Source organism: Notamacropus eugenii, chromosome 5 (assembly GCF_028372415.1).
Source record: "Notamacropus eugenii isolate mMacEug1 chromosome 5, mMacEug1.pri_v2, whole genome shotgun sequence".
In the NCBI taxonomy this organism is placed as follows: Eukaryota; Metazoa; Chordata; class Mammalia; order Diprotodontia; family Macropodidae; genus Notamacropus; species Notamacropus eugenii.
In genome coordinates, this window is record NC_092876.1 from 3462553 (window position 1) to 3483838 (window position 21286).

Sequence of the window (21286 nt, forward strand, 5' to 3'; positions counted from 1 at the left end):
GAGGGCGGGGCTTGGGGCGGAGCTCCTGGCCCTGGGTGTGATTGGAGGAAACCGCCCACCCTGGGGCCTGCGGGGTGGGCAGAGGGTGGGAGCACCCTCCCAGGGGGCTGGCTGAGAACAGGAACTTGGGCTGAGGTGGCTCAGCCTTCTTCCTCCCTCAGACCTGAGATCTGTCCCCCAGAACCGAGATCTCGCCTCCTCCTCCAGGACCTGAGATCTCTACCGTCTGGATGCCAGCTTTCTGGGTGCAGGTCCCAGGTAGCTCCGAGCCCTCCCCTCCCAGCCCTGCTGCCTTCTGCTGCCTGCCCCTACCCATGAGTCTCCTCCTCTGATCACGTGGTCTTGTGCCCCCTGGTCCCATCCCTGCCCCCCAGGACAGGCTGCAGGACAGCTTCCCTCTGCTAACGCTTTTGCGCACTCCTGCAAGGGCTAACCCTTTCCCCAAATTCAAATCTTAGCCACCGCTATCCAGGAATCCTGTCTCCCTGCCCGCATTTTTGGTTTGGGACTCAGTGGTTCTTCCTTCAGACCAAGCCCCTGGAAGGACCCAAAACTCATCCCTGCCCTGAGGATCCCACTCTGTATGCATGAACCAAACCTCCTCCTGGCGCCCCTTTACCTGGATCCACAACTCCTGGACTGCTTCCCTGTCAGGTCTCAGCCACTGACTCCTGGTGTCTGATCTCCCTTTGAGGGATTCCAGGCCTGAGCTCTCCCAGAGGATCCGAGTCCTCCTGAGCTCCTAGTTAGACCCCAGGACACAGGCCTCCTGCTCTCCCAGGCTCAGTGTACCCCTGGAGCCCTTCTGTCAGTGCGGCGTGCCTGACCTACCTGCCATGACCTGGGGTAGAATGTCTTCCTACTAGACCCTTCCTGGGCTCCTCTTCCCCAGGTCTTTTGTTTCCCTGCCCCTTCTTCTTGCAGAGCCCTCAGGCCCCCTGCCAGGGGGCTGAATCCCAGCCTCAGGCTTCCCCTGGACATTCCATGGGTGCTCCATCTCAGAGCCCTCCCCAACCTTCTTAAGCTTCGTTCCTTCCTAGATCAAGCAGTCAGTCTGTTGTCTGGATAATGTGTGTGTGTTAGTTGGGGAGATGAGGTTCAGGGAGGGCGGAGGACCATTTAGAGGGAGATCTCTGATTCAGGTGCCATTGAGGTTCTGACTGCTTTTATCCCACCTGGGATCTGAAAGCCCTTCTGCCCCTTGGTTCTCTGAAGGATAGGAGGGAGGAGAAGGGGGCAGAAGAGAAGGAGGAGGAGAGGATGGGATCATCTACCATTCCTGTAGGTTAGAGCCTCTGCACTGAGGGCAAGGCCTGACCCTCTTCAATCTCTGTAGCCCAGACTCCTGCCCTGCAAGAAAAGGGAAACACTCTGCCCCTCTGGGATCCTCCCTCCCCAGCTCAGCCTGCAGAGAACCAAGGCCTGGCCCAAACAGAGAGCTTGGAGCCAGAGGGAATGGCCCCTGGGAGCTGGAGCCCCCCAGCCCAGGTGAGTGCACTTTGTCCTCAGACTTGACCAACATCAGCCAGAGGCCATTTCCAATGGCAAGGAGGAATTGTCTCTGAGGCTGGCACTCCCCTACCTGTGGAATGTTTCTTCACAGAAATAGGCAGGAAATTGAAAACAGTAGTAACAACACTGCCCTGCTCTCTCCTGTGTTTTGCTAGGATTGAAGGCACTTTCACATCACTGGCTCTAACCTACCCACCCCCACCCTGGCTACACCCACTTGCTGCCCTCCCATGTTCATTTTTTAAGGTTTTCCTCAAGATCCCTGAAACACAAGGACGAGCACTTCACACATTCCTCTCTGTCCCATAGGGATCATGTCTTTTCTCCTTTATCCATGTCTAGCATCCCTTCCCCACATCCATAGAACGGTGCCCCTTGCCCTTTGCTTCTTTGGCCCAGCTCTCCCTCCCAGACCTGGAAGACAGGGTTCTCTGCTTCTCCAGGGTCTAAGCTGCACAGACAGTTTATTCTTCTGGTCTACACTGACTGGTCCCTGTTTTGTAGGTGGTTTGACTGTCAAGGACACACTGAGAAGGCAGTGAGGACTGAAAGGAGCCAGTACCAGGATCTGGGTTTGGGGCTTTTGATCCTGGCCTCCTGCCTGCTCTGGTCCAGTGTTTCTGGAAAATATGGGAACTCAAGAAAACAGGTTTAGTTGGCTTCTGGGTCACAGTCACAGGTTCATAGGCCCTTAGCAGAACTGTTTGGAGCAGGCCAGAGGAAACACTGCCTTCTTTAGTTTTTAAGTAATAAGCATTACTCCCTAAAGGGCCCAAGGTCTCCCATTGCATCCGGGGTCATCTCCAGTCATCCTGATGAATATCTGGTCACTGGATTCAGATGGTTCTCGAGGAGAAGTGAGGCTGGTGACCTGCACAGCCGTCCCTCACTCAAAACAAAGTCAAGTTCAAGTCATGTCATCATTTCTCTGATGGCATGGTCTTCTTTGGCAAGGAAGGACGAACACAATTAGCTTCGGTAAAGGGCCAAGGACTTCCCTTGTTAGAGAGGATGCAAGGAAAGGGCTGAGTTTGGGTAACCATTCAAAGACCTGGGAGATTTTTTTTCCAGTGGGGAAAGGGGATACTGAAGGAGACACCCAGTTCTTCTCAGAGAGGCATCAGGCTCAAAGGCAAAGACATAGTGAAGTGACTTTTTTTCTCCCCTGCATCCACTTTTGACCATCGTCACAGTAACTTTATACCAGAGGTTTCTTAGTATCTTTATTTCACAGTTCAGGAAACTGAGGCAAAGATGATTGAGTGACTTGCCCAGCGACTCATTGGTAGTAAGTGTAGGAGACCAAATTTAAACTCACATCCTCCTGACTCCAGGCCTGGTGCTCTATCCACTGGGCAACCTAGATGCCATTGGCTGTTAATTTTTTTTTGAATTAATATGTCATATTTTCAACAATGACTTAAAAAAATTCCTGTTTTGAGTTCCCAGTTCTCAACGTGCCTCCTTCCTCTTACCCCTCCCATAGATGGTATGCAATCATAAATAGGTTATACATATGCTATCCTGTAAAGCATTTCCATATTACTCTTTTTTTGAAAGAAAAGTAGAATCAAAAGAAAGTGAAAAATAGTATGCTTAGGTCTGCATTGAGACTCAATTAGTTCTTCCTGTGGAGAGGGACAGCATCATGGGCCCTTTGGGGTTGTCTTAGATCCAGGTATCCCTGAGAACAGCTCAGTTATTCCCTGCTGTCACCACACAATGTTGCTGTTACTGTTACAATGTTACATCCTCCTCCTGGTTCTGCTGACTTCACTGCATCAGTTCATGGAAGTCTCTCTGAGTGTTCCTGAGATCGTGCCTGTCACATGGCCCGACTTGTTAAGCCATTCCCCAATTAATAGACATCTCCTCAGTCCAATTCTTTGGCAACACAGAAAGAGCTATTATAAATACCCTTCTCTAAATAGGTCCTTTCCCCCTCTCTTTTTGAAGAAACCTTTGTGTATATTTACTTACTAGTGTCATTGCTGGATGAAAGGCTATGCGCTGTTTAATAGTCCTTTGAGGATAGTTCCAAATTGTTGTCCATAATGGTTGGATCAGTTCACAAGTCCACCAACAGTGAATTAGTGTCCTACTTGTCCTACTTTCCTCCAATCATTTTCCTGTTATGTTTTATTAGGCAATTCAATAGATGAGGTGGTCAGCTAGAGTTCTTTTAATTTGCATTTCTCTAATCAAGGAATTTGTAGCATTTTTATATGACTACAAATAGCTTTATTTTCTTTGTCTGAAAACTGTCTCTTCATGTACTTTGACCATTTATGACTTGGGTCATGACTTGTATTCTTATAAATTTGATTCAGAGCTCTGTGTATTAGAGAAAAGACACATTTATCAGAGATAATTGCTGTAAATTTTTTTCCCAGCTATCTGTTTTCCTTGTAATCTTGGTTCATTGATTTTGCTTCTGCAAAAAACCTTTTTCATTTAATGTAATCAAAATTGTTGTTGTACAGTTAATAATGCAGTTTATGGGTGAATGCATTCAATTCATGTATACAGTGATGACTGTGAATTTCCCTGCATCTTATTTTCCCTCTGTTTATCCTCTCTCTCACCTTTCACGTGGTCTCCTCTCAGCTTTGCTTTGCTTCTGACCAATGCCTCCCCCAGTCTCCTCTTCCTTCTGTCAATCATTCCCCCCATTTATCCCTGTCCCTTTTTACTTCCTTATGGGATGATATAGATTTCTATACCGAACTGTGCATGTATGTTATTCCCTCTTTCAGCCAATTTTCATAAGAGTAAGGTTCAAGTCCTCCCTTCCCACCTCCCTCATCTTCCCCTTCACTGTAATAACTCTTCTCTGCCTCTTTTATGTGAGATAATTCATCCCCTTCTACCTCTCCCTTCCCTCTTCTTGTAATGTAATTCTCTTTCTCACCCCTTAATTTTCTTTTTTTGAATATCATCCCTTCACAGTCCACACATATTCTCAATGTATATTCCTTCTAATTGCCTTAATGGTCATAAATGTCCTAAGAGTCCCAGGCATCCTCTTCCCTTGTAGTAATGTGAGCAATTTGACCTCATTGAATCTCTTCTGTTTTCTCTTTCCTCTTTACGTTTTAATGCTTCTTTTGGGTCTTGTATGTGAAGGTCAGCTTTTCATTCAGCCCTGGTCTTTTTGTTGGGAATGTTTGATTGTCCTCTATTTATTGAATGTCCATTTTCCCCTGAAGGATTGTACTCAGTGTCTCTGGGTAAGTGATGCTTGGCCTTCATCCTGGTTCCTTATCTTACAGAATATGATTCCACACTCTCTGATTTTTCAATGTAACAACTACTCATTTCTGTGTTGGCCTGACTGTGGCTCCATGACTTTTAATGGCTTCTGTCTGGCTGCTTATACTCTGTTCTCCTTGACTGGGAGCTCTGAGATTTGGCTGTAATGTTCCTGGGAGGTTTCATTTTAGGATCTTTTCCAGGAGGTGATTGGTGGAGTCTTCCAATGTCTACTTTACCCTCTGACTCTGAGATATCAGAGCTGTTTTCCTTGATAATTTCTTTGCCCAGAAAATACCAAATGGGCTCATGGAGGGTCAGACATGACTGAACAATATAACATCCATATAGAATGTCTTGTAGAGTGTGCTGTAAGATGCTGGTCTAATCCTAATGTCCTTTGCTGTTATCAGTAATGTGATGATTGAAGAAAATCCTAAAGGACTGATGAGGAAGCCCACTGCCCACCTCTAGAGAAAGAACTGACGTTGTTTGCATACAGACTGAAGAAGCTCTTTTCCATTTCTTCCTTTTATTCTTTCTCTTTTTTTCCCCAAATTTTCTTGAACAGAATGAGTAATGTGGAAATGTTTTAAATAACTGCACACATGTAATTTATACCTTATTAAATCAAAAGTTTGATAAATAAATTTTAAAAGTTTTAATATTTAATTGGGGGAAAGTAAAAGATATTTTTTTAAAATGTAAAAAGAAAATAAAAATTCTCCCCCACTTTGCACTGCACCATCCATTGGTTACAGTAGTTCAAGAAATTTTGAGTCCTCAGAATAAGTTCCTTTATCTTGGCAGTGCACTTTCTAGCATGTACACAGAGAAAAGAATAACCTTTAAATCAGTGTTTAATGACTTTAATTTATTTTTAGTTTCATTGTAGGATTCAGTTCCCTTGTTGGGCCAAAGCTGCCCTCACAGCTAAGCCAGACTAACACTGACGTTCTCCTCCATCTAGGTTGCCTATAGATTTAGTGAATACACTCCATTTAGTAGTAGATAATTTATGGTAAAACATATTTCTTTGTTGGACTAACATAGTCATGGGTTTCTAAGTCTTTTCAAAAGCTAAATTCTCCTTTCTGATTGCTAGGAAAAGGGAGGTGATGGAAGGCTAAGTTTCTCTTTCCACTCTTAGTGAATTAGCTCCTTTTCACGTTTTCTTCACCTGGAGCTTGAGTCTACCTTGAGTAGTATAGTGTTATAAGACTGAGTTTCCCTTTCTGGCAGCTGGAGGATGGGCTGTGACTGCTCACTGCAAACCACAAGCTCCTCTTTTCTCCTCTTTCTTCAAGCTGTAAAGATTCTTCAAAATAATACTTTAAAATAATAACATATTTCCTAAGATGATTGAATTTTTTTCTTCTTTTTCTTTCATAGAAACAAGCTCTGTAAGTCCCACTTTTGTCACCATTACTGAGAATTTCACTGACCTGACTTAAAGGTAGCCTGTCAGCTGTTAGAATTAAATCATTATTTACTAGCAAATTTTGTGCCTCAGATTGTTTTCTGTTTCAGGTAACTCATTTTAACAGCTGATGGCTGCTTTGTCAGAGATAGTTCAGTGTTTGAGAGGCTGCCAAGGAAAGTATGGGAGAGAAGAGGTTTTAGACTGACTACCAAACTGAAGGTGTACAGAGCCATTTTGCTGACCTCATTATTGTATGCCTGTGAAACTGGACAGCCTGCCCATTCCCTGTAGGAAACTGAATCACTTCCATTTGAATTGACTTAGGAACATTCTGAAGGTCACCTGACAAGATAACATACTGGACACTGAGGTCTTTTCTCAAGTTAGACTGCCAAGCATTCCCACTCTACTGCAGAGACCAAAACTCTGCTGGGTGACCATGTTGTTCGAATGCCAAAAGAATGTTTCCATAGAAGACTGTTGTATGTAAAAGTCATGCAAAGAAGGTGCTTACATGGTGCTCAGAGGAAGTGTTACAAAGACTGATCATCCATGGTCAGACACACCTTGACCCTGACTTGGTGACATCATTCTGGTTCACTCTGAGCACAAAGAACAAGAAAATGACCAAGTATGGGAACTAAATATCAGAATAAACACGTATATAGAGTTGATGAATGAAGGATTTATACAACAAAGGCATGAGATGTTTTGGACGTGACACGTCATCCCCAGGGTAGCCTCGAGCACTCACAGTAACAGGTTAACCTCCTTCACTTGGCTGGAAAGTCTCATATCCCTCAGTTCAGTCCAGATTGTTATTTCTCTGTCTTATAAATGCATTTCATGTTTTATGTTGAAAAGACTTTTTTTCAGCTTCTCAGGAAATAAACCAGATCTTCTACAATCCTGCATAAGTCCCCCAAATCCCCAGAATACACTGTCCTTACCAGCTTCTCACAAATTCCTCACACCGTTTGCTTTATAACACATCACTTCTGTCAGTTCTGAGAAGGCACAAATTTCACATTTTCTCCCTTTATCTTCCACAGGTCCTCTGACCTCACAGATAAAACAAACACTTTGTCTTAGATTCCATAGAGAGGCACATTCCACAATAAGACCTTTCTCAACTTTATTCCATCTGGTAACATCAAACCCTTTTCACAATATTCCATTGGGCTCTTAAGGACTATGGTTTCAAGTGTTGTCTCTGACACTCAGCAGGGGTATGACCTTTGGGTCAATCCCCTTTCTCTGCTTTTGTTTCCTGCTCTCTCTTGATGAGGGTTATACTGCACGAATTCTGGAGTCTCTTTCAGCTCTAAGTCTTGTGATTTGATGGTTTAGGAGTTGGTGACATTCAAGGATGTATCTGTGGACTTCACCCCAGAGGAGTGGGGCCTCTTGGACCAGCCTCAGAAGGAGCTGTACAAGGAGGTCATGCTGGAGAATACTGGGAACCTGCTGTCCCTGGGTAAGGACACTTCCCTTGGCCACTCTCAGTCTACAATGAAAGAGAGTATCTCCATACCTGAGTGTGCTGGCTTTGGAGCATTTATCACTTACTAGAAAGGGAAAAGTGCTGATCTCCTGTGTCCTAGAGACAGGGTCCTCCTGCTGCCTGGGTTTCCTACTAAAAGTCAGTACATTGTGTGAAGAGAACAGAGATTTCCTGGCTGTTCCTGTCTCCTGCCAGTTCTAGGGAGCTTGAGGTCCCAGATCAGATCAGTGTTGAAGCATCTCAGGTGTGGAAGTCATCCCCCATCAGGCAGTCCAGCCTCTCCCTGGACATGAATTGTGTCTGCCCAATGTCTGCACACTGCTCAGGAGGCTTGGCCCTGCGCCCCCTTCCTCTTTGGGAGGGGCCAAGCGTTTAGGACATTCCTCTTTGTGAGCAGCCTCACTTTGTAGTTCCCAGCTGTGCCTGGTAGGGCATGTTTGTCCTTCCTCTTCCTCTTCATTGCCCCCAATTCCAGCCCAGATGGTGGGAAAGGACGGAAGGGCATCAGCATTTCTGTTCAGCTGCTGTTCCCCAGCTGTTGTGTCAAGTGCTTTCTTTACGATATGATGTTGTTAGGTGATATTATTGTCCCCTTTCATATTCGAGAAAATGGAAGCAAACAGAGGGTACATGACTTGTCCAAGAGCACACAGCTCCTAACTGTCTGAGGCTGGATTTACACCCTGGCCTTCCTGGCTCCTGGCCCAGGGCTCTCCACTGCTCTTCCAGCTGCCTCTTAACTTCTCTTTGTTTGTTAATTTCATTTATTTTCAGTGTTCTACAATCACTACCATAAGACTTGGATAATTTTTTTACCCTCCTTCCCCGTACGTCCTCCCTCCCTGCCTGAGATAGCATAAATTTTATATAACTTCTGTATATACATTCCTATTAAATATATTTTCACTGTAGTCATGTTGTGTAGAAGAATTAAAATGAATGGGAGAAATCATATAACAAACCATAACGTGAAACAAAAGAAAATGATCTGCTACATTCTGTGACTGAATTCCAGAGTTCTTTCTCTGGGTACAGAAGGCATCAATGAAACCTTGATTCTGGGCCACTCTGTAATTCCTGCCAGTGACAGGAGCCTGCAAGCAAGGTCACAGGATGGTGACCAGAAGTCCTCAAGCAAGGATTCTATAGCACTGATTTGGGGAGCATTCTGGAAAGGTGGTGACATCATGGAGCCAGTTTAGAACATTCTTAACAGACCATTAAAAGAGCACTGGGAATTTTTTTTAAGTCCTTGAATTTCACTGAAGTTTCAAGTCTGCCAGAAAAATCTCTTGTTCACTCTGGTTGTTTCTGTGTACAAAGTTCTCCTGGTTCTGCTCCTTTCACTCAGCATCAGATCATATAAGTTTTCCAGGCTTCTTTGAAATCTTCCTGTTCATCATTTCTTATAGCACAACAGTATTCCATTACATTCATATACCATAATTTATGCCTCTTAATTTCTTGGTGGTGGAAGCTATGCAATGGGTCCATCCTCCTATGAAGAAGGGGCACCAAGACCAAATTTTCTGACTTTAAACTGGCTCCAAGATGTTGCCCCCTTTCCAGTTTGCTCCCCAAATCAGTGCTATGGAATTCTTTCTTGAGAACTTCTGGTCACCATCCTATGACCTTGCTTGCAGGCTCCTGTCACTGGCAGGAATTACAGAATAGCCCAGAATCAAGGTTTGACTGAGGTTCATAGAGTTCCCCAACAGGAGAATGTCACCAGCAGTGGCGAAGACTCCCTGAAAGAACAGGAGGTTTCTATGGGTTTCAGGGACTGAGGATCAGGGGAGGTCCAGGGTCAAAGTTGACTCATCATGGTCCCTTTTGCTGGAGCTCAAGGCTGATCTGGCACATCCTATTCTGGGTTACTTCCATTACAAGCATTAATGGGAGAATAAGCCAGATCTGTTTGAACATGATGGAGTGATTCTCTAGCTTCTCATGCACACTCTTTTCCCTAAAGGAAAATAAATTACAAGGTTTTCTCCATCCTCATCCCTGATTCCCCATGCCCAGGGCTGCCAGTTCCCAGAGAAGATCTGATCTCTTATTTGGAGGGAAGGGAAGCACCCTGGCTGCTGGAACCAGAAGGCCTCAGGAGTTCCTATCCAGGTGAGTGAGGGGAAAGCAGGTATGAGAGGTGTGGTTACAAGAGGCTTCTACGTGTGGGGTGGAAGACGTGAGTTGGAATGTTTCACACACTTTTTAGAAGTGGGATCCATGGCAAGTTACTGAACCACTGAGCTTCAGTTTCCCCCTCTGTAAAATAAGGGAGTTGGACACCACGGCCTTGAAGCTCTCTTCCAGGGATAAATCTCTAAAGCCATGAAATGTCATTGGTTGGCATTTGGTGTCAGGAACTCCCCTAAAAGTGCCTAAGCATTTACACTTTGCCTTTCGAGTCCTTTCATAGTCCTTCTTCAAGACATTGAACATTTATTAAGTGCCTGCTGTATGTCAGGCCCTCTGCTCAGCACCAGGGAGGTAAAGAGATAGAAGTGACATCCCTTGCTGTCCTGGAACTCATCATTTGGGGTGTCGGGTAGGGTGTGAGGGTACTGACAACATGGCAACGACACTGTAGAAACCTGTCTTGAAAAGGACAAATTGGAGCTCATTGAGAGAGGGAAGGCCCTAAAGTGAAGGACTGGAAAGGCTCATTGTGGAAGCTGGGCAATACCAGGAAAGCCAGGGTGAGCATTATACGCATGGGAAGATGGTGACACCAGCTGTAAATGGGTGCATCCAGTTTTTAGCTATGAAATAGAAGACATAGGGAAATACTTCTTGGGTTGAAAGGCTTCAGTGACTGTATGTTGAGGATTAGAGAGAAATGGTTTTGTTTGTGGCAATATGGAAGGAGTCATTAGTGCAGCAGAGACTGAAGAATGTGGAAATAATGGGTATGGTGGAGAGGCAGTATACTGAGGCAGATGACATGCTGGAATGGGCTGATTTAGACAGGGAAAGGACTTTGCCCAAGGTTTTCCATGAAATATGAGACAAATTTCTCTTGGGTGAGTTCAGAGTGGACAGTGGGAGCGAGACAGAAGGGAGGGTTGGGGAAGAATGAAAAGAATTGGAAAAGCTGCTGGGGCTAATGGGATAGTGAATCAATTATTTTGTTCAGGCATTTCAGTTGTTTCTGACTGTTCATGGTCCTGTCTGGGGTCTTCTTGGCAAAGATACTAGAGTTGTTGGCCATTTCCTTTTCAGGCTCATTTTACAGATGAGGAAACTGAGGGAAACAAGCTTAAGTCACTTGCCTAGGATCACACAGCTAGTAAGTGTCTGAGGTGGGATTAGAAATAGAATGTTCCTGTGCAGTACTTTATGCACTGAACCATCTAGCTGCCCCAAGAGAGTCAGTTAGAGACATGTGAAAGGATAGCCTTGCCACAGGGAAGGCCACACTGGGATTCTGTAGTATAAATGTCTAGTGGACTCAGACAGCCTGCTTTTATGATTTTCTCTCTCTTTATTCAGCAGCACCTAAGTAGTAGCAAAGGCTGCTGCCTTACTTAGAATTAATCCAAGGCTCTGTTTTACATAAATCATCAACCTGTGTCTATCCCCTGATCTCTGAGGCTCAATCTTTGGCACATCTTTGGAGAATCATTGGCCAGAATCATTGAGTTGACATTCACTCTTAGTCTGGGGAAATGGGGGGGAGAAACTCCCAGGTGTCCCATAGTATGAGATGCTTCAGGAGCCAGAAGGAAGTGTTTGGGATCTTCACTATGAGTCTGGTTAGGTCACAACAGGATTAGAACCAGGAAGAGGCCACTCACTATAGGAGATAAGGTGCAGTAAAGAGCCAGAAACAGGGCTGAGACCAGAACCTCCATTTGCTAATTAAGACACAGACCATAGTACAGGGCCTGAGGTAGAATCTGAGACCTGGTGTCAGCCCTGGGCCCAGTCAATTAGTTACTCAGCAGGGATTGAGCACCTCCAGTTTTCCTGGCACCTTTCCAAGCTTTTGGAAGGGAAAAGTCATTACCTGATGTCAGGGAGCTCCCAGTCTGGCACCTAAACATGGAGATGGTTTGAGAGGAAGCAACGTATAGGGAGCATTGCTCTTAGCTGATCCAGGGAAAAGAGCATTTGAGAATGGAAAGAAATGGAGTTCTATGGGATATAAGGGAGTACAAGGAGTGAGGCTCCTACATGGTTTAAGAAGAGCAGAATTAGGGAGAAAAGCCTCAAAATCAAACCAAAAATGACAAAACTTTCAGGCCCAGCTCAGATGTACCGTGGGCTCTGTTCCAGAGCACCACAATAAAGTGAAAAGTACAATCAGTGAGTCACCTGAATTTTATGGTTTCTCACTGCACATCAAAGTTATCTTTATAATATGCTGTTGGATATTACATGTGCAGTACTATTATGTCCAAAAGAAAATACATACTTTAAACATACTTTATTGTTTAAAAAAGGTAACTATTTGCCAAGCCTTCGGTGAATCTTAATGTTCTCTCTGACCTAGCGTGGATGGCTGCTGACACCTCGGGGGTGGTTGCTCAAGGTTGGCAGTGGCTATATCGGTTTCTGAAAATAAAGCAACAGTGAGGTTTGCCCCTGGGATTGATGCTTTTTTTCCCTTGAACTTAGGGTTGTTGTAGGATCTCGTTGTATGATTATTAATTGGCCTGATTCCAAAACTTTGATGTCTCATGCAATAAGAAGATCCAAATAGAGGGAGAGAATAAGTTACCTCGCAATAATGAAATATATTTTTAAGAAAACAAAACAGAAGCAAGTGGAATAGAGAAAGGCCATCTACTACCATGGAGAGAGCATGCCCACTGGCAGGGTTGGAATTCTAGTCTTAGTTGCTGAGTTGTTGGGCAGGTCACTCAACCATTCAAAACTAGTGGTATGAGCTGTAAATGTAAAGCTAATGCTGGCACTGCCTGTGTCATGGATATTTGTGAGGACCCAGTGTGATGGTGTGTGAAGCTTTTTTTAAATCAAATTGTCCTGCAGATGTGAGCTCATGGCATTTTCAAATGATGGACTCTATCCATTGAACTTTGAAGACTGCTCTTGACCTGAGAAAGTAGGATGTAGATACTCTAGTTTACTTTATGCCCAAGGGGGGAAGGGATTATACTTATAATTATGTGGGCACATGTGTTTCTTTATATATGATTCAATGTTTGTTTCTTGCAGGAGAGATTAGACCTGAAACAAAAGATGGTACTGCAAAATTAAGCATTTCTTTGAAAGAAATTCATAAGGAGAGGGATGGTCCTTGTGACTTCACTGGGAGAGAAATCTGTGCTGCATTTCACAGAATCCACACAGGAGAGAAACCTTATGAATGTGATCAATGTGGAAAGACTTTTAGAAGTACCTCTGCTCTAGCTGTACATAAGAGAATCCACATGGGAGAGAAACCTTATGAATGTGATCAATGTGGAAAGGCTTTCAGAACGAACTCTCAACTTGGTACGCATCAGATAATCCACACTGAAGAGAAACCTTATGAATGTGATCAATGTGGAAAGGCTTTCAGAAGAAACTCTAAACTTGGTATACATCAGAGAATCCACATAGGAGAGCCACCTTATGAATGTGATCAATGTGGAAAGGCTTTTAGAAGAAGCTATAGTCTTACTTTACATCAAAGAGTCCACACTGGACAGAAATGATACGAATGTAATCACTGTGGAAAGGCTTGTAGTTGTAGTCCCAGTCTTGCTATACATCAGAGCATCCACACTGGAGAGAAATCTTATGACTGTGATAAATGTTTAAAGGGTTTCACACAGAGCTCCAACCTTACTCAACGTCAGAGAATCCACACTGCAGTGAATCCTTATGAATGTGATCAATGTGGAAAGGCTTTTAGAAGTACCTGTGGTCTTGCTGTACATAAGAGAATCCACACAAGAGAGATGCCATATGAATGTTATCATTTTGGAAAGGCTTTCAGATTTAACTTCAGTGTTAGTCAGCATCCGAGAATCCACGTTGGAGAGAAACATTATGAATGTACTCAATGTGGAAAGTGTTTCTGACTGAAGTCTAAACTTGCTGTACATCAGAGAATTCACACTGGAGAGAAACCTTATGAATGTAATCAGTGTGGAAAAGCTTTCAGACTGAAGTCTAAACTTGCTCAACATCAGAGAATCCACACTGGAGAGAAACCTTATGAATGTAACCAATGTGGAAAGACTTTTAGAAGTAGGTCTAATTTTGCTCAACATCAGAGAATCCACACTGGAGAGAAACCATATGAATGTGATCAATGTGGAAAGGCTTTTAGAAGAAGCTATAATCTTACTTTACATCAGAGAATTCACACTGGAGAGAAACCTTATGAATGTAGTCAATGCGGAAAGACTTTCACACTAAACTGCAGTCTTGTTAAACACCAAATAATCCATACTGGAGAGAAACCTTATGCATGTAATCATTGTGGAAAGGCTTTTAGAAGAAGCTATGACCTTACTTTACATCAGAGAATACACACTGGAGAAAAACCTTATGAATGTAATCAATGTGGAAAGGCTTTCACACTAAATTTCTATCTTGTTAAACACCAAATAATCCATACTGGAGAGAAACCTTATGAATGTGATCAATGTGGAAAGGCTTTCAGAAGAAGCTACGATCTTACTTTACATCAGAAAATCCACAAAGGGGAGAAACCTTATGTATGTATTCAGTGCGATAAGGCTTTCAGTCTGAAATCCAAACTCGTTCTACATCAGAGAGTCCACACTGGGGAGAAAACTAGTGTAATATAGTTTTTTTATACACTCTCACCTTACTAAACAAATCTGATGAAAGAAAAGTCCAAGAAAAATAATTTCTAGGTAAACATTTCATTACTTATGGCTAGTGGGTATTTAATAAAACAGTGGTGATTTAGGTCACTCCTATAAACCAAAGATCATTCATGGAGGCCTCTCAACACTTATATGCCCTTAGATGTCGGGGTGTTGCCAGGAGGCATAAATCAACTGTGATTGGTTGAAACTTAATGAAAGACCAAGTCTTATAATGAGAGGTGAGCTTATTCTGCTGAGGTGCTGAGGGCCATGACTCATCACTACATCTTGGACCAAGAGACTGTATCAGTAAGCAGCCCAAAATACACAGGGAGGCCTGTTATCACAGATTGGTGGATCTGCATTCATAAAAGGAAAGACAACTTTTGAGGGGTTAACAATCACTTTAGTCAGACATGTGTATCATTCCTTTAACCAAGTATCATTCACCTAGTGCAGGGGAGTCAGCATCCTGAACTTCAAAGAAAATACAGAGAAATTAAAAGTCATCAGATATGGCTTCCTCTACCTGAATTCAACAAGACAGTTGAACCCCAACTATCTGGCCATTGTTACCAGAGAGGGAAGCAGACATCTGGGTTCTTGAAGCCAGTGGGGCTGCTTAGTACCTTCCCATTGTCCTCATCTGGCCAAGCAAATACTTCCAATCAGCCACAAAGTAATCAACGGAAATGACTTCCTCTGCCTGACCATAGTTCAAGAGATAGACAAAGCTGTCTGACCATAGTTACCAGCAAGGCAAGCATGACATCTGTGTTCTCAAAACTGAAGGCTCCTTAGCAGCTTCCCAGAGTCATCATCTGGCCAAACAAACACTCTTACAAAAACTAAGCCCCAAAGTAAAACTTCACCCTCAATGTATTTATCACACTTTTTAGAGCCATAGGGCATCACATCCCTTGAGAATCAGTGTCTGCTTAACAAAAGGAATGGACCTTCTTACAAATTTTCCCATGCCAGAAGATGGGTGGTAAAGATCCTCCTCGGTCATATTCAAATACCTGCATTATACTTCTTGATTATTTAAAAAAAAACCCAAACAGCCAAAGGTCCTATTTTACTTGCCATTACGGAGACTTACCTCCATCCAGATCACCCCTGCCTGGAACAATGCAGCCAAAAGGGTGAATCCACTTCCCTTCAGACTTATGTGACTAAAATGCAATGGACCAGAATTCACCTAGACTAAAGCCTCTTTCCCTTTTGGTCACATCTCAGCTTTCCCAGTTGGGCAGGTCTTGCCCAAGATTTCTTCTCATCATCAGCCTTGCCTTCAAAGCCTGGCTGAGGTTCCTATGGTGGCTGCTTTCTGAATGAGAAAATAGAAAGGGGGGGAGGGGTGATCCTTAGTCCCAAATCAATAAGGGACTATTATACGAGAGAAATCATCATTTCTCTCACATCAGACAGTGAATTCTCAAGGACATGCCTTATTAAGATAATCCATTTGAAAGAGCATTCACACTAACATCATCCCTTATTTCTCCTCAGAAAATTCACATGAGATTGAAAGCATTCCTGTACTGAATGTGCAAAGGCATCAGATGGACTGGAGAGCTTATTAGACATCAGGAATTTTACCTGGTGAATAAACATCTGGACTCAGTTGGGAAGGTCTGTAGACAGAAATCATCTTTTCCTCAAGGATTCATGATGAAGAGAAGGCTTATGAATGTGCTCCATGAGGATCTGCCTTTTCTTGGAAGATGGAAGTCATTAGACCCCACAGTATTCTCACTGGAAGGAAGTCTTATAAAAGCAATCTTTGTGGGATGGCCTTCACCTGGAGCTCATATGTGTGTGTGCTTTGGAGAAATCTTCCTGGTGATAAAATGAGGGAAGGCATCTTCTGTTTTGAACTGGATGCTGTGAAAAGGCAAATTAGACTTTTAGAGAACAGGGTTATAATGCTTAAAAACTGTTAAATACTAAATTGAATATATTTGGCTTTTAAAAGGATAATAATAAATTTACTGTTTGGGAAAAGTAGGAAAGACTTGTAAATTCTCCTTCTGTAGGAAGTTCTTTGGGGACTAACCAAATGCTTTGGGACATTCTCTTTGGGCAAGGTCACCAAATCTTATCAACCCTAGGGAAGAAGATGCTTAAACAAGAGGCTGTTCAGTTCTAAAGTAATGAAGTGATTGACTGAGTGATTAAGACCTCAGAACCACTGAGAATCAAAGTACTCTTTGGGGAGGACGAGCTTGCAAGTTGGTTTATTATATCCAAGCTTTATGAGAATTTGTCTGGCCACTGATTATTGACATTATGAAATTCCCCCTAGAGTCATACGTATGACAGTTACTACATATTTGAACCAAGTCAGTCTTAACAGACTCCAGCTTTGATTCACAATGGGACCCCTTCCTTGAGTAAAGTTGATATCACATCTTGGAATGAAGAGCATAGGAGCATGATTTCAATCCTCATTATCTGGGAACTTGTAGTGCCAATGCGATACCCACAGTACCCACTATGGATATGCACACATATTTCCAAGGGAAATTCACAAAATGTAAACTCTCTCAAAAACAAAACAAAGTTATTTATTCAGATACCAGAAAGCCAATTCCACCATGGTAAAAGCAAAGTTTGTACACGTTACCAATAAAGGGAGTACAGCCATCCCCAAGCCTTTCCTCTTTCAGGCCTTCCCACAAACAAGCTCCCCTTAGCAAAATTACTCCCTCTCTCACTCATGCTCTGCTACACTCTCTCAGCCCTGCCCTTCCTGCTCTACCTATTCAGCAATCTCCTGCCACTAAAAATTGAAAGAAAAAGAAATTGAACAAGCCATCGAGGAATTCCTTAGGAAAAAATCTCCAGGGCCAGATGGATTTACAAGTGAATTCCAACAAACATTTAAAGGACAATTAATTTCAATACTATCTAGATAATTTGGGAAAGAAGGAGTCCTCCCAAATTCTGTTTATGATACAAATATGGTTTTGATATCTAAACCAGGAAGAGCCAAAACAGAAAAAGAAAATTATAGACCAATTTCTCCAGTGAATATACATGCAAAAATTTAAAATAAGATTTTAGCAAAAAGAATGCAACAACTTATCAAAAGAATAATACATTATGATTGGGTACGATTCATACCAGGAATGCAGGCCTGGTTCCATATTAGGTAAACTATTAGTATTGTTGTTCATATCAACAACAAAGCTAACAGGAAACACATGATTATCTGAAGAGATGCAGAAAAAACTTTTGACAAAATCCAACACCCATTCCTATTAAAAACACTGGAAAGGATAGGAATAAATGGAACTTTCCATTAAATAATAAGCAACATCTACCTAAAACCTTCAGCAAGCATTATGAGCAATGGAGATAAGCTAGATGGATTTCCAATAAGATCAGGGGTGCATCAAGGATGTCCCTTATCACCACTATTATTCCATTTGGTTTTAGAAATGTTAGCTGCAGCAATGAGGGAAGAAAAGGAAATTGTTGGATTTTTCTTAGGGGCCCTGCAAGGTACTCCCCCACCCACAGCAAATCCCATACAATGGATAACTAAGGAAGCCATATGGGTGGAGCAGTGACCCCTAGCTAGGGAGAAGCTTACTCATATACATCACTTAATCCAGGAACAACTAGATGGAGGCCATATTGAGGAATCAAATATCCCGGGAACACTCCTATATTTACTATCCCTAAGAAATCAGACAAGTGGAAATTACTTCATGATCTAAGAGAAGTAACCAAGTCAATGCAGTCCATGGGAGGACTTCAACCTGGGCTCTCTACCCCCATTGCACTTCCACAGAATTGGCCCTTATTAGTCATTGGTTTTAAAGATTGTTTCTTTACCATCCCCCTGGTTGATCAAGATAAACCAAGGTTGGCATTTTCTGTCCCATGCATTAATCTTAAAGCCCCCATGAAGAGATATCAATGGTGGCTTCTACCACAAGGGATGAAAAACAGCCCCACCTTGTGTCAAAGATATGTTCAAAGGGCCATCGAATCTGTTAGGAAGCTCTATCCCTCAACCTATATTATTCAATACATGGATGATATTTTAGTCTCTACTCCCCATGATAAGGACCTCAGCCATATTTGGCTCAATTTAGAAAAGTCACTGTGCAAATATGGCCTCCTGAGAGCCCCAGAAAGGATTCAGAAAGAAGAGCCCTATAAATATTTGGGGGCCATCCTAGAAGCCACTTGCATTCAACCTCCAAAGGTAGAGCTAAGAAGAGGTAACTTGAGGGCACTTAATGATTTTCAGAAATTCTTAGGCAACATCAAGTGGCTCATGCCTACCTTAAAAATCACGACTGGGCAGTTGAAATACCTTTTGGTATATTGAAAGGAGATTCATCTCTAACTTCTCCTTGTGCTCTTACCCCTGAAGTTGTCCAAGAGCTTAGCTTAGCAGAAAAAGAAATTCAAAAGGCCCAAGGTCTCAGAGTTGATCCCACAGGAGAAATGAGCCTAGTTATTCCTCCCACTCCCTACACATTCATTGGGGCAATATATCAACCTACACAGTGGGTTCACCTATCCAATCAACAACAAAAATCCTTAGTAACATATATAGAAAGGATTTCTAAAGTAGTATTTGAAGGACATAGAAGAATATTACAGGTGTTTGGTTCTCATCCTGAAAAATGTGTTCCCCTAGATAAAGAGCAGTGTCATTTCCTCTGGATAAATTTTCTCCCTTGGCAGGTTACTTTCCCAGACTTCTTAGGTCACATAAATAATCATATATCAAACACTAAAATCCTTCATTTGACTCCCCTATGTTATTCATTTTCCCAAAACTTACCTCACTTCATCCCATTTCCAATACTATTAATATATTCACAGATGCCTCCAATACTGGTAAAGCAGCCATAGTTAGTGGAAATCAGCACACAGTGTTAAACACCCCATACACTTCTCAAAAGGCAGAAGTAGCAGCAGTCAAACATGCCCTCATAATTCCCTGTCCCATGTAATATATCTGATTCACAATATGTTGTACAACTAGTTTCACGTCTTGAAACAGCAAAAATAAAACCTGTCTCTGATCAGGAACTGTTCCACTTGTTCTTGTCCACACTAGAGGCAATCTGTGGGCCTGTGTCTCCCTTCTTTATCACTCATATACAGTCTCACACTAACCTACCAGGACCCTTATGACAAGGGAATAGACAAGCTAACGCCCTTGTGTCTCTTACTCTCAAGGAAGCTGGGCTGTCTCACTTCCTCCTTCATCAACCAACAAAAATGCTCCACCAACAATTCTCCTTGCCCAGGAGAGTAGCTCAAGAATTAGTTAAAGAATGGCCTTCATGCGCAACCTTTGCATCATCTCCCTTCCCTCTTGGAGTAAATCCCAGAGGACTACGAGCCAACCACCTATGCAAATGGACATAACCCATATGGCATCATTTGGCAAGTATAAGTTCATTCATGTTTCTATTGACACATATTCTCATGCACTCTGGGCAACAGCTTAACCAGGGGAATCTTCATTTAATGGTCGAGCTCATTGCATTGAAGCTTTTGCTGCTCTTGGGATTCCTACCAAGATTAAAAGTGAAAATGGTCCCAGTTACACAAGGAGGCCCTTGGCGGAATTTTGTTCTTTATGGTCTGTCACTCAGAAAGCTGGAATTCCATATAATCCCTGTGGCCAGGCTAAAATTGAAGGAGCTCACCAGCGTTTGAGCTCACAATTGCTTAAACAAAACGGGGAATATGAACGCTGCTATGGCAAACCCTCAGTTAATCCTAATAGACTATGAAAACGAGCACTTTTAACTTTCAATTTTTTCACCTGGGACGATCAAGGGATAATGCCTATGCACAAACATTTTGCCAATGATAATAATTCACAACCCCACCCTTTGGTGTGGTGGAAGCCCTTGGAAGGAGGACCCTGGCAGGATCCTGCAGAATTACTCACATGGGGCAGAGGGTATGCTTGTATCTCTACAGGTGATTCCACTAAGAAACATCAAACGTCACCATGGATGGGGACAAGATCAGCAGACAATTGAGAGACCTCTCTCTCGCAGACAATGGAACCTGGAGAGTCAGAGTATCAACAAGGAAGACCCAGGAGGCTGCACCAATAATGTGGGGTCAAGTCAAGAAGATGATCGAGATGGCAGAACAGTCAATTGAAGCAGCAGAGATTCCTAAAACGGCCCCAAACTTACTTGTTGCAGTGTGTATCATCATCACTGGAGCAGTAGGGGTTCAGGCAGACACTGGCTGGGCTGGGCTTTAGAGACCCCCTACCATTTGGCCCCTTATGTGGCTAGATAAACCCCCTCTGGCAAATGTTAATGATACCCAATGGATACCTCATCCTAGACTTCCTGAAGGGATACAAGTAGAAAATGAGGGTACCCCTTACAGGTATACTTCACATTCAGTGAACCCACCCCTATCTTTTACCACAAATACAACTACCCATTAGTATTATGTAAGATGGAGATACCAACTTTGATTAATTCATGCAGAAAGTTATACCCATGCACTGGCAGTGGGCTCCCTGGGTCTTGGGGATTTAGATGGGATAATATCTCAGGATCAGTCCCATGTCCAGCAGGAGAGCCCTATTATTGGGAAGCTCATTGGGGAAATGAAGAGACTCATTGGAGGAAGTATGTTACCCTGTGACCTTCCAAAGTTAACATGACATGCAATGAATGTTTAAATGCAGCTAATTGGGGCCCTATCCTGATCACCATGGAGGAAACTAGAAGGGTACAATATGGTAATCAACCCATTCTTTTCTAACCAATCATTGTCTTTCCTTGATGA

At 43.0% G+C, this 21286-nt stretch overlaps 1 pseudogene; it reads left to right on the plus strand.

Moving 5' to 3' along the window:
* The first annotated feature begins 7528 nt into the window (after positions 1-7528).
* LOC140508160 (uncharacterized) lies at positions 7529-19542 on the plus strand (annotated as a pseudogene).
* The last annotated feature ends 1744 nt before the right edge of the window (positions 19543-21286 follow it).